At 38.2% G+C, this 13,810-nt stretch overlaps 1 long non-coding RNA gene across 1 annotated transcript; it reads left to right on the top strand.

Moving 5' to 3' along the window:
• Positions 1-7,996: 7,996 nt before the first annotated feature.
• On the top strand, positions 7,997-10,753 carry LOC124396513. The gene is made up of 3 exons (XR_006927785.1): positions 7,997-8,155; positions 9,007-9,256; positions 9,787-10,753. It is a non-coding gene; the product is annotated as an uncharacterized LOC124396513 (long non-coding RNA).
• The last annotated feature ends 3,057 nt before the right edge of the window (positions 10,754-13,810 follow it).

Here is a 13,810-nt window from a genome sequence, read left to right as displayed (position 1 = left end):
CAGATCTATAGTTTTTTTTTTATGGGTTTTCCTCAGTTTACGCCCACGTACCAGAAATGTGCCAGTAGGTAGTGAGTGAGTGAGTGTACTGTATAATGCCTTACTGTAGACTGACATCTTATTCAGGGTGTTACTATGATAGACATAGTATCTACAGAGACCCTGGTGAGAATAAAGGAGTTACTGAAGGAGAATGAAAGAATTAAAGGTATTTTAATAGATTACTATCACTATCAACTATCAGCCTATACTAGAGATCCAGTAGCAAGAAAAAAAAAAAAAAAACACCCTTGTACAGTTTTGATCTCACATGAAGCGCACCACACATTTTCAGAAGCTCAGCTGTCAGGTTGCTGAAATGAACGCCAGGCAACCTGTCACAATTAATTTCAACCAAACTGGATTAGACAAGAAATAGGAATTCATTTTTTATCCGATGCACGGTGCAGGTGCTGTAACGTCATCCAACTGAACCTAAATTCTGTAAGTGTTGCCTTTACTCAAGAAAAGGAATATAGTAGAAATAGAGTATCATTTTCTATAAGGTAGGCTTTCTCTTTCTGAGCCCCTCATATAAGAAAACTCTCTGCCGTTATGACCTTGAATGAATGCATTTTTCAGATAAAGCAATCCCAGCACACAAAAAAAAGGAGTTTGGCTGAAAGAGGGATAAAAGGGGGTCCGGTGTGAGACATGGATTTAATGAACCTCACACAAACTGACGCACGCACACACACACACACACACACACACACACACACACACACACACACACACACACACACACACACAAACACACACACGCACACAAACACATACACACCCGGCATGGAAGGGAAGTAATCTGAGCTAGGGCACAGTGTACATTAATGAAGAAGGGAGCCTCTGCTCTTTTAGGTCACTGATGAGCAGAACATGCAATTATCACAGTGGCTGATGAAACTGCATGGCCTTAAAACAAGTTGGGTAAACACAACCTTTTTTGATCCGTTGCGAGCGAAATGCTGTCGCGTGTGCTGAACCATCTGGTATCTTTCCGGAAAATAAAAGAGAAAAGGTCACAGACAGAAGCAACAGACATACTTTAGGTGTGCTATGACACATTAACCATGTCATCGAGCTCATTTACACGGGCCATTTATCTTTGGAGCTGTACAAGTCTAGGCTTCAGAGCTTGAACACAGTGACTTTGAAGGCAAAGTTAAAATTGGCCTTATTTTATGGATTTATATAGAGTCATGCACCTCTCATTGAGCTTCTCCCATGAATTGGACCATGTTCTTGTCGGGCGGATTATAGAGCAAAAAGGTACAAAGCGGAATATGTGTAAGCCACAGTGATTCTTTTGAACATAAGCTGCTTGTTAGTCTATTGAAGCTTCATTTGTCCTGCTTAAAAAAAAACCCTCTGAGCTTGGTTATGGATGATACACTGTTTGAACGAAGACCATATAAAGAGGTCATGTTGTGAGACCCCCGTATTGCACATTAAGAGCTCAGTGGTGCTAAGAATAAAGATTTCCCAATTTATATTTAACCAGCCATGAATTACCGGGAAAGATCTGTTTGTTTGTTTAGTAATCACTGTGTTGTTGGGTGTCTCAGAGCAATTTGTGTCTAATGGGATAAAAAAATAAATAAGACCATGCAGGGTCAGAACAAGTATATAAGATGCCGAACGTGTACAATGCGTAACTTACGTGGCCGTACACATTCCATATATTTTCATTTATCATTAAATCATTAAATTTGCATGCCTCATATTTGCAGCACTAGTTCCGTGGGCTTGGAATGAGTGAGTCAGCCACGCCAGGCATCAATAATTCAGACCTTCTCATGTGCTGGTTTGTCGACAAAAAGCCCTGCTGAGTTTCAGTGTAAAGATGTATTACATACCCAAATACCAAACTAGCACACTCCCCAGGCATTTAAAGAATCTGGCCCTGGGCCCTGTAGTATCATCCTGCTGCTTTATTAGCCTGCTAGTCCCTCGATATCAGTGAGTACAAGCCCAGTCTCCTATGAGCTTCACCCCAGGCATCACCACTGCTAATAAATCTCCCATCAGGCTATTGTCTGCTGCCTGACTTTCCTCATCATTGCTGCATGTCCAGCAGGCATCACTTTAAAAACTTGGGTCTGTTTACAGCATATTAGTGTGAATCGTGTATATAGCTTTTCAGAGATTTTTTTTTCTAAAATTAAAACCCAAGTCTGCAAGCGTTTTATATCAATTTGTGTGTGGATATGTTTAAGCATTGAACCAAATGTTTTTTTACCCCTCTCTCTCTCTCTCTCTCTCTCTCTCTCTCTCTCTCTCTCTCTCTCTCTCTCTCTCTCTGTTGTTCACTCACACCGACACACACTGTTTATCTTTTCCTCTCAATCTCTTCCTCTCTCGCTCTCCTTCTATCTCCATTTGGAGCTCAGGTGTTGGAGAGAGCGGTTCTTGCTTGCACGGCTTGCCACTGTCAGTCTCGGTCCATAAATCAGTAGTCATTCAGCACTTCCCCAGTGTGATGTGTACTCTCCCTCACTAACAACGCATTCTCCCCTTTGATAGATGAGGCGAAGGGCCTGTTGACGGCTGCCATCTCTGCAGCGCTGCCTCCAGAGTCAGGCTGTGCAGCTAAGAGTACAGATTTATTTCAGCCTCGCTTTTATATCCCAGCTGCCCCGTTTGATCATTTTTAGCTGCATTGACAACAGTAGCAGGATTTTTAGGTGCCGAGTTTTGTTCGTTGGGGGGGCAGCATATGTTATATAATTGACATTGTTAAAGAATTCGAATGACTGACAGAGGTTAATGACTGAAATAAGCCGCGTTGACAAGGTGAAAACAATGCCGTGATGATCTTATCCGAAACATCAATCAATCACACATTGTTGCAGACACATGACTGCAAGACAATCTGACCATTGACTTCAATCATGATCAGGGTTCATGCCATTTTTGCAAAAGAATATCATTAAAATGCTGACTGTATCTCATAGACCTTGACTTAAATATAGCTCTCGTTGTGTCGTTGTTTAGCAGTTGTGTATTCAGATCATTTGTTTCCAAACTTAACGGTGCAACAAGCTCTTTCTCTTTCCCCATCACTTCTTTTTTTTTATGATGCCACGTGAAACATCGAGGTCGCTCATCAGACTTCTTCCCATTGTCATAAAAATCAAACAATGTAATATATAAAACGCATGCTTGGACTCTATTACTATTTAACTTAGGCGGCATGTTAACACCTCAAACCATTTCTCATCACCAGCACCTTGCTCTTCTTCCTACTTCATCATCCTTCTCAGCAAACCTTATGCTGGCATGAACCTCATAATAGCATGTCCATATATTTAAAGAGCGACAGGAACAAAGGTGATTCAGAATCCAAAAGTATACATGGAGTACCAGGAGGCTTCACCCTGTGTGCACACTATCACCTGATCTTGTCCGTCTTCATATAGCTTTTATCCTCTCTGAGCTGTTGAAGAATGACTAGTTTATGGAATCCAGCTCCAGGGACAAAGGTTGTGCAAAAATAGGAGTTTTTCGGAGGCTGGATGCCACTCCATGTGATATGCTACAGTGGATGCCTTCTCCTGGGGATGCCCTCTCTTACAAAATAAACTACGTTGTCCACCTACTGCTAGTCTCCATGGCATCACAACACCTTTCATAACTCTGTTTCACAGCCACAGCAGGATCTCAGCTCTGTTGGCATAGCTGCTTTTGGTTCCATAGGCTGAAATCTATTCCCACTGCCATAACACTGTTTAATTTGATGTGCCTGAGCCCAGTCAGCTGTGATATCACAGTCTTCACCGACACTGTGTGTGATCGGGAGGCTACTTAGCAAAATCATGGCAAATTGCTGCAAAATGAAGATTGAAGCTGCCAAAAGGTAGGAAAATCCTGTCTCGATAACAATAGGAGGCTAAAGTAAATTGTTAGGTACCACCATCGGTTTTCTCCCTCCTTTATTGCTTCTGTCTAAGGTTGGGATTGTCTTTTTCTATGTGCAAGAATGATTGGCAGCAGATTTCACTATCCTCTAATAATCATGTAGACTTTTCACCATCATCATCATCGAAAGAGCTTTTCAGGACAAGCAAAACGTCTTATCTGTTTAGTTGGCCCTATCGCTCCGAAGCAATTAACCCTAGATAGCATGTCTGCATTTTGCAACGCCACATTAGCATGTCTGAGAGCAGACTCGAGTGGATTGCAGCCATTGACATTGAATGAATAATGCTGCAAGGCATCCAGAAAAGTCCAGCCACTCTTACCCTGACAAACTGTGACCATCTATTGTTTGAAATGAATCATATAAGTAAGAGTAGATTCACTTGTTTACATGATAAACAGGGAGGGGTGACTGTGTGGAGAACACACTTCATGCATGTTAAACGTGAAAACAGTGATTTCATACCAGCAGGACATAACAATTATATATTGTAGAGCTTAAGGTTCCATGTCCTTCTTTTTTTTTTAGTCCACAAAAAAAACCTTTCTGTCACACTGGCATTGAACATGTCTCCACCCCACCACCAGAGGGCACTCTCTCCTGGATATTTAGCTCATGCTTGGTCATTACATTTATTTCCAGTTTGCTCTATACATATATCAGGGTATCCGTGTTGGTGGGATTATTCATTCCAAACAAGTAGAAGCCACACCTGATAGTCCTCTTATTGAAATGCAAGAAAACAGAGGGTTAATCCTTGCTGAAGGGCCCAGGAATGTCATCTTGGTAGTGCTTGTACTTGAATTCAGAACCTTGAGATCAGAACTCCAACATCTTAGATATTGAGCGACCACTTACCACTTCAGAAAAACCCGATATACTGTATATAAAGCACATGTTCTTGGCACTAGGTGCAAAGCCAAGCTGTTTGTTAAGCCACTTGAGAAAGTTCTAAGCTGCTGTTTACTTGACTGATCTTTGTGTTTGACATTTCCTCGCTTCTGTGGTTTCCCTCCCTGGATATCTCTTTGTTCTGGTGTTTTTCTGATCTTTTGTGTGCCAACGCTAGCCTGTGTTTGCAGACCCCAATTCTTCTCATTCAACCTCTCACAAATACTCCTTACTCTACTCCAAGTCCTCTATTGTATTCTATTTTTATTTATACATATCAATACTGTGTCTTTTAGCCTGCTGTATGGAAATGAGCTCTGTTCTGATTGGATAGTCACCTCAAATAAAATAAGGCTTACCACACCCCTAATCTGTATAATTCTGATAGATAAACATTAGCACTTGCTAGTGTATAAAAAAGAGACTAGTTTTTATTGTATCTGTATATACCTAGATGACATTTCTTTTTTTTTTTTTTTTTTTTTGACATAGCCTGTTCTGTATCGTACTTCGCCTCAAATCACAGCCAGGACTGAAACCTGCCAAATATAGTTTTAACTTAGAACTGAAATGCTCAGGAAATTTAGAAGAAACCGACCTCAGCCACTTATATGTCACAGCATTATGATAACATTTCCTACTTTTAAAAAACATCACAAGAGATAATAAATCATATATTCTGTAACTATACCAATTTATCTACAAGCTGCTTTTTGCTCCAGGTGGCTGTTGCACTCAAGATGACAACATCACTGAAAAGGATACACATATACTTTTTTTCAAAAAATTGCCCAGGTACCTCAGCAATTTATACTAACAATGCTCTATAATCCTTAAATAGAGCTTGAATAAGTAGCATTAGCGATGTCAGACCCACTCGGGTATAGGGTTCTACGTAGAATGAAACCCTCAAGGGTTCCCCCAAAGAGATAAACCCATTAATAAGAATACTTAATTTTCCAATGGGAAGTGTCATATACGTATAAATGCCATCTAAATGTGTTCTTATTGGCTGTATACAAAGCATAAATTGCAAAGCCATTGTCTTCAGTACAGTTTGTTTCAGTGATTCTGAAAATGTTAAGCATACTGCCAATACAGACCAGAGTAAACAAGTGCAGTCACTTCCTTTTTCCACCTTTATTATCTGAATCGATTAAGGTTTGGCTTTGGAACTGCTGTTGAGCTGAAGCTTTGCTTAAACTTTTATAAAGCAACAAAAAAAGACAGAGAGTCCTGATAGTCATCGGCCATCTATTTTCAGCAGAAAAATCCTCTTCAGATGATCCGATAAATAGTGGAAAATTCTACTTCAGCCATTCATTTTAATGTTGTGGAAGTTCTCAGGGTTACGAAGTGTCGCCAGGGGATCCATGAATTTCTTTTTTTTTATTACAGCGGTAGAAACCACAACCACACCATTATCAAAGTTATTATGTTTTTTAACAAGTTCTTGGAGATTTTTCTTTTGGTCTATTTGACCAGTCACTTGAATTAAATAGTTTTAATCCAAAACAAAAAGAGTGAAAAACTCTATGGTGACAAAAAAAAAAAACAGTGTAATTGCACACATTACATACTTTGTTTGAATAGTTGTATTATATTTCTTAATTAATTCTAATGAAATTGCAAAATAATAAAAGAAAACAAGTAGTAAAGTAGTAATAGTAAACTCAAGGTAATGCTGTGGTAGAGTTATGGGGATGAAATGGTGCAAGGCCTCCACCACATCTTCTTATATAAAAATCACACCAATGTGTCCAATAGCAACACAAGCCATTTGAAAGCTGTTGTTGCCAGATGTGCATTGGCATCTACTACATTTACTTCGTTTGTGTTCGTTGCTGGGCCACTACTACACCATGTGTTTGAGCTCCATGGACTACAGAGAGCATTAGTTATTTTATCCTGTTGATAATCAAGTTTGACAGCCAATGTTTTCAGTGTTCAGGCAGTAACCATCATGCCATCATGTACCATTTACTTTTCAGCAATTGTAGAGGAAATGAGAAATGCTTGTCCAGTGACCAAAATCACTATTTCCTTTCGTTATTTTCTTATTTATAAAGTTTATTTTATTTATTTTATTCGTTCCTGTTATTTCACATAATACATTGAGTCAAGCAAAGCATGTTTAGTAAACATTTAAAATTGGTCAATTCGCAACTTGCATTGCATTTTTTATTTGGGTCTGTTCAGGCTTTTTAATAAAGGCCAATAGTTTAGAGTGCTGAAGACATGAACTGCAGACAGAAATCATTGAGTTCTAGGACCAAATAGACACATCTCTCACTTTCTATTTTGCCACCAGATTCAGCACTTTGCAACTAAAAATGGGAAGATTAATTAACATCTAAATCTGTGTGAAAACTCTGTATTGATTTACATTCCAGCGGCGAAGAGACATCCTTTTCCATTTGCTCTAAATAAGGCTCTTCTCTGCCAGAATATGTGGGCTGTTGACCAACGTGCTGGAAAAAAGTTTGTTTTTTAAATCACGTACTGTAGATGGAAGCAAACAAAGAAACATGACATTTATACTGAATCAAACGCTAAAACAAATAAATACATTTTAAGACGACTTAAAATCAATAAGATTCGGTGAAGACTCATTCCAAAGCCTACGCCGAGTAACGGAAATCGCTTTACCCTTTACCCTTTACCCCTTACCTGTTTTTAATCATGGCCAGGGGACAGTTAACTGTAAGCTATATAAAGACCTAGAAAATGCGGACACACATTGAATACAGATGAAATCAGAAAGATTGGCAGGTGCCACTATCTGTTTTAAATGAGACTGAGAGCCAATGGAGTAAAAAAGCCCTGGAGTTGTAGACTCAGATTTTCTAGTTCCTGTCAAAAACCTAGCAGCAGCATTAGGAACAAGTTGAACACTTGAAAATACGACACCCAACAGCATGTCACAGCATTTCATAGCAATTGAAACGCCTGCTTTTACATACATACCTTAGGTACTCGTCCACCAACGTATATTGCTTTTTGACAAATACAATTCAAGGTAACACAGAGGCATTCGTGAAATGTGGAGAACATTAACATGGCCTCCTCAATGTTGACAGTCTGGAAAAACTTGAATCCACACCCACAGAAGTGTACCAACCCAAGGATAAGACTGAGTGTTTTGGTTGCGCTTCGATTTAAAGAGAACCACTGCGATCAGAGTAACTCTATCAGCATCAGAAAAGCTACGAAGGTGGAACTGAAGATGATCTGAAAGGATTTTGTCTGGTTCACTTGGAGCACATCTTGGAAAGTAAAAAAGAAGACAAAGAGGAAGCTCGAGAGGTAAATAAAGAATACTTGATAAGGCTCAGCTCTTATTGCGTTCTATGCTCTCTCTTTCTGTGACAGCGGTGTGATTGAGGATTTTAATTCCAGCTAATTCGATAAAAAAAAAAAAGAAAGAACAAAAGAAAGAAGGAAAGAAAGAAGGGAAAAAAAGAATAGCATCCACAAGGGGCTACGAACAATTCAAGAGAAATAACACACATAAAAGTCTTAACTGTTATCAGGAAGGTATAGTCTAGGTAAAGTGCACTGCTGTTTCATCACTTGGGCCTTTTTCAGTCTCGTATACGGTGATCTTGCAGAAAAAGCCAAAGCTTAAATTTAAAGAAAGTGCCTCCATTGTTTTAAGCCTGTAATGCTATGGTAATAAAGTAGTTAGCCCAGAGCTAAAGTTAATGAATCAAATCCACAGAGGTAAGATAAATGGCTATCTGAGTAGCCTTTTTAATGGTTATGTGTTGTGTGATTTCTGAGTCATGGCATGAAAATGAGACAGAAGTATTCAGGGAGGTGACCCACCTCGCAAAATTGCATTGCCTGTTTCTAATGCCTGCGTCACAGTCGGAAAAAGAAACCACTGAAGCCAGTCAGATATGTGGCTAATTGCCCTTGAAGGTTTTGGGTGTTCTTCTGGGGGCTTGCCAAGGCGCAGTGTATGACAGCAGCGTGCAGATAGCAACTCGATGATCCATACACTATCGACTGATTTCCATATCAGTTAATGACAATGAAAGGATGGCCTCAGATAGTGTAACATAATTACTATCGATTGGTAATTTTATTTATTTATTTATTTATTTTCGCCCCTGAGTCTGTCACTGCCTGTCTCCTTCACACTTTCTCAACAGACTCCAGCCTGGACACCAGCCATGGAGGAGGATTTTATGAAGAAGGGCCACCCTGATGTTATAAGGCAGCAGCAGACGAGCAACGTGGATAAAGGCTACTCTGAGACCAAGCGCGTCGATTCGGGGCCAAACGGCTGCGTGCGCTGCTGCATGAGCACCAAGAACTGCTTGATGAGCCCGGAATGTGGCAGAGCTCTCAGCATCGCTAGTGTCATCTCCATGTGTGGCATGTGTATCCGCATGTGGACATGTAAGTTCAAAACACAGTGAGCTTTTTCTAAGCGCTTTGCATGATCACAATGTCATTTGTTGACGGTCATGTCAAGCACCGTAAATTCACAACCGCAGCTAATTAAATGTCACACAGTGTGCACTTCTATAAAAAAATAATCTGAAGATATGCTTTTCGGAATCCGTTGTCCACAATAACGCTGGAAAAAAAAAAAGCAATTACACACAATTCATCAGAACGATGGCAGCTATGGTATAGCTCTTGAGTTCTTTTGTGTTGTGAGTCAGATAGGAATTATCCAAAGCATTTCATGAGGACTCTGTGCTGTCAGTCGAAAATGACATTACATTCAATGCTATTAACCGCTATTTGTTTTATTCATAATCATAATGCTAAAAAATGACAAAAAAAAAAATCTCAGGGTAGGATGAGTATCTGAACTCTTTCTCTTCAGGAGTCATTTTCTTTCATCTTCATTTCCAATTCTGAAGTCTGTCATCCTTTCTGTCTGTTTTAAAGGCCGTAATTTTCCTTTTATGTTTTCACAGAGATTTCTTCTACTTCTGAATCAAGAACAGCTTGTCTCCTGGTTGCTGCCACCCTGAACTTCGAACAATCGAAGGCATCATGATTATGGAATGTCTACTACGCCTCTACTAAAAAGCTTTTATAACACACCCTTATTTTGAACTCCACCCTATTTTATCACCTTGACCAGTAAATATATATCTTTTGGACAACAATCATTCACAGTGAAGCATATTTATAAGTAAACAAATTATTTAAAAGGAGAAAGGGTCATGTAAAAAATAAGACTCTCACAAGGGATGAATAATGTATTAATTTTTAATGTTTTAAACGTGTCAAGGATTTTACATGGTTGGCATCCTCGGGTAGCTGCCTTCCCTTTGACTGCTCTGTCCCGGCATGAGTGCAGGTGAACAATCAGAAAAGCTCAGACCTTGATTTTAGCACTCTACAAATTTGTGGCTTAAACACAAACCCCGGGTATGAGATACATTTGTCTCAGAACATGGCTGTGAAGAGGGATTTTTTGACAGAACTGCAGTCTGCTACAGATTATTCAGCGCCTGTTTACGATTGTCATCCATCAACTAAAGTAATTAAATTGAAAAGGCTGCTGGTACCAGAGGTCACGTTGACTGTCATTTAGTTTTTAATTTTCGTTTTGTTGACTATTTTTTATGTTTAATTACCTTAAATCAGTTAGGTAATGAAATTATTTGAAGTGCCTTCCCCCACAATTTCTAGGCTTTTCATTTGCATATGAGTAATGGAGAATAGTCACCTTTTTTGTATTCTCAAAACGTCACCTCATGTATTCTATTAGCTGATTAGAAACTACTCTCAGGATTTTTTTTCTTTTCAGAACTTAAACGCTTGTCATTCCTTCTACATTTTCAGATGTAGTTTAAAATTTACAAAACAGTGTCATTCTCTGGCTTTGATTTACTGCTCTCTGCTTTTCAAAATATAAATAATATAAAAAAGATACATAACTTGGTCTTATTTGCAGTCTTTGTATATACATATAAAACAAAAAAACAGCAGTCTGATAAATGCATCCAGATAAAATGTTCACAGCCTAGATGGAGCTTGTTTTTAATTCTTAAAGAACAAAGCATGGAATTATGCAACACAGTACTGTGTATGTAACATACATTAGCAGGCCATCGGGGCCACCAAGGCCTTCTCTGCTGGCCTAAACTCTTTTAGAATCACTGATGGTTTAATATAATTTCGTCCATGAATATGTATATATCTTCATTTCATAACTTATAATACACACACATATATAGAAGTACATTTACAGTATGTATATTGTCTCTCTCCTTTTTATCGGCATCACATGACACTGAAACAGACTGCATCCGTTGCCACACAGTAGTTTAAATTGCTCTGTTTTACTAAATCATGTACTGTAATTTGTCAAATTATTTACAAATTACAGTATACTACCCCATACTGATCACCATTCTTTAAGACTCCTGGGTAAGCCATGTCTCGAGTTACGATATTTTCAAGTTACGATAGTATTAATTGTAACATATCTCCATCATAAGTTGGGGACTACCTGTATATATTGGAGTACATAACACAATCCATCATATTGCATCATGCACATGCATCTAGGAGTGATTTTTTGGGTGAAGAAAACTTAAGAGCCTGGAAGGAGTTTACATGGACAATGCAAACATGACCAAATTGACAGAAATATATCCATGGGCCTTAAAGTTGTGATGCAACACGACTTGCTGCACCACTGTTCTCATTTTTCTGGAGACAAATAAAAAAAACCCTCACATAAAACCTTGCTCTTTGAAAGTGTCAGTATTACAGCACACTGCTATCACATGAAAAGATGCTTTTATGCTTTTATAGTTTTTCACTATCAAAAAGTCCATTCATGGAGTCCAATTTATTATATGCATGCAGATCTAAAAAGATTGCTTAGTTGCATCAGCACACATTCGCATTACCTGACTTATTTTGACTTTTGAATTATTGTTTTGTCATAAACCAAAGGTCAGGCATTGCTCTCAGTCATACATATTCGGCCATGGTGCTTTCCCCTTACTGGCTGTTAGTAACTATCATTAGCACTTGTCCATTTTGAAGTGGCTGTATGATCAGAAACTACACTTCACTGAAAGCAAAGTAAAGATCCTCCTGACCCTGAGCTTTCCTTCAAGAGAAATAAAAATTGTTCAAGTGAAAGGTTTTCCTCCTGTCCTTTGCATTCTCCATCATTTGACTCAGATATCTGCTTCTGACAGCACTTACCCTTTTCACCCACGTGAACAAGGTGGCCTTTTGCAGCGATTTACTATTCTTTTCCCTGCTGAGGTGAACTAAGGATAGCCCTTTTATTATTCCTTTTCTTTTTTTTTCCCGCAGAGGATAGCAATCACTTTAGTAGGAGAATCAAATACAAATTGCAGGCATTTTACTGACTCACTGGCTAATATCTTGTATCTTAGATTAGCAGTCTGGGATGGTATTGATTCTAAAGTATTTGACTCGTGTGTGACTAGACTATAGACCTGATGCACTAAGCTATTTGAAACCATTTTCAGACGCAATTAAGCTGCTTTTTAAGCAACAAAAAAGCTGTGTGATATATACAAACCTAATGTGGGAGATTAAACCTCAAGTGCTCATTCCCCCAGTAGCCCAGTGCCACTATTTGTATCTATATCTACAATCTATATTTGGATTTAAACCCAGAGTGGGTACACCATAAATTTTGAATTTTAGAATTTGTTTTCTTTTTTTTTTTTACTGAATGCTTAACCTACCACCTTGACCTTGAAAAGATTAGAGAAAAACAAGAGGTCAATAAAAAAATAAACAAATAAATAAAATTCAGTGGTGGACAGTGACAAAGTAAATGTAATTTGGTACTGTGCTTAAGTAGCTTTTTTCTGTATCTGTACTTTACTGAAGTATTTCCATTAGGGGATACTATAACTTCACTACATTTCAAAGTCAAATATATTACTCTTCTACTTAACTTCATTTTCCAAAATCAGTCATTCCTTTTTATCTACACGTTTTTTGTAAAAGTTTAAAAAGACAATTTTTTAGATAGTTTTGGGCTCAGAATAATTGTAACATTATTATCAATCAGTGTTTGACTCATTAATATCATTCTATTACTAGATTTGTGTGCTAAGAGTAACATTAGAGTCTTCTCATGTAAACTAAGTTGATTAAGGAAGAGTCTTGTGACATTATAATAGGACATTATAGCCATAATAAACCATAGTACCTTAAGTACATTTGAAGACAAATACTTTTGTACATTTACTCAAGTTTAAAGAGAGCACTTTTACTTTTACTAGAGTAATATTTTACCTACAGTATCTAAGTACATGGTTTGTGTGCTTTGACCACCATTGCTCTAGTTAGTATTCCATCAAATGTATTAATTTAAGAGAAATTAGAGGTGATGCAGGGTGTTTTGCCAGCTTGTTTTAATTCCCAAACATATACTGTAAATATCACATAGATATTTATTTCAAATATATTTATGTCAAATATGATGAAACTATTTCACAAACTTATTGAAAAAACTACATATATGTTTTAATGCTGATGCATGCTGATTTTATCCCAAATACCTGGCAACCCTGGTTAAAGCTGAACATGTATATCAATTTCCAACACATTAAACAGGACATTTGTGCTATTTCCACAATTAAAAACGTTGCAGACTCTATTTGAGACTTATATACTGATCATAGACATGTTAGTCACTTAAGCAATATGTATTTACACACACAGACCATGTGCAGGTTGAGTGAAGAGCTTCAGATTCGGTTAAGCGAACACATTTTGCAACACCTCCTCACTTACCTATTACAAAAACCACAAATGTTCAACCTGGATGTTTTAGGACATATCCTTCCTCTTTTTGTCAATGTGTGTGTATGAGAGAGAGAGAGAGAGAGAGAGAGAGAGAGAGAGAGAGAGAGAGAGAATCTGCTTTGACCCGATGAACCTGTAATGCGATTGCAGTGCCATCAGAGCGTAGTGCGTGATGAGAGC

The sequence above is a fragment of the Silurus meridionalis genome, chromosome 14 (genome assembly GCF_014805685.1).
Source record: "Silurus meridionalis isolate SWU-2019-XX chromosome 14, ASM1480568v1, whole genome shotgun sequence".
NCBI classification, from domain to species: Eukaryota; Metazoa; Chordata; class Actinopteri; order Siluriformes; family Siluridae; genus Silurus; species Silurus meridionalis.
The sequence above is the reverse complement of the archived record's forward strand: the minus strand, read 5'-3'. Positions and strand labels throughout refer to the sequence as shown.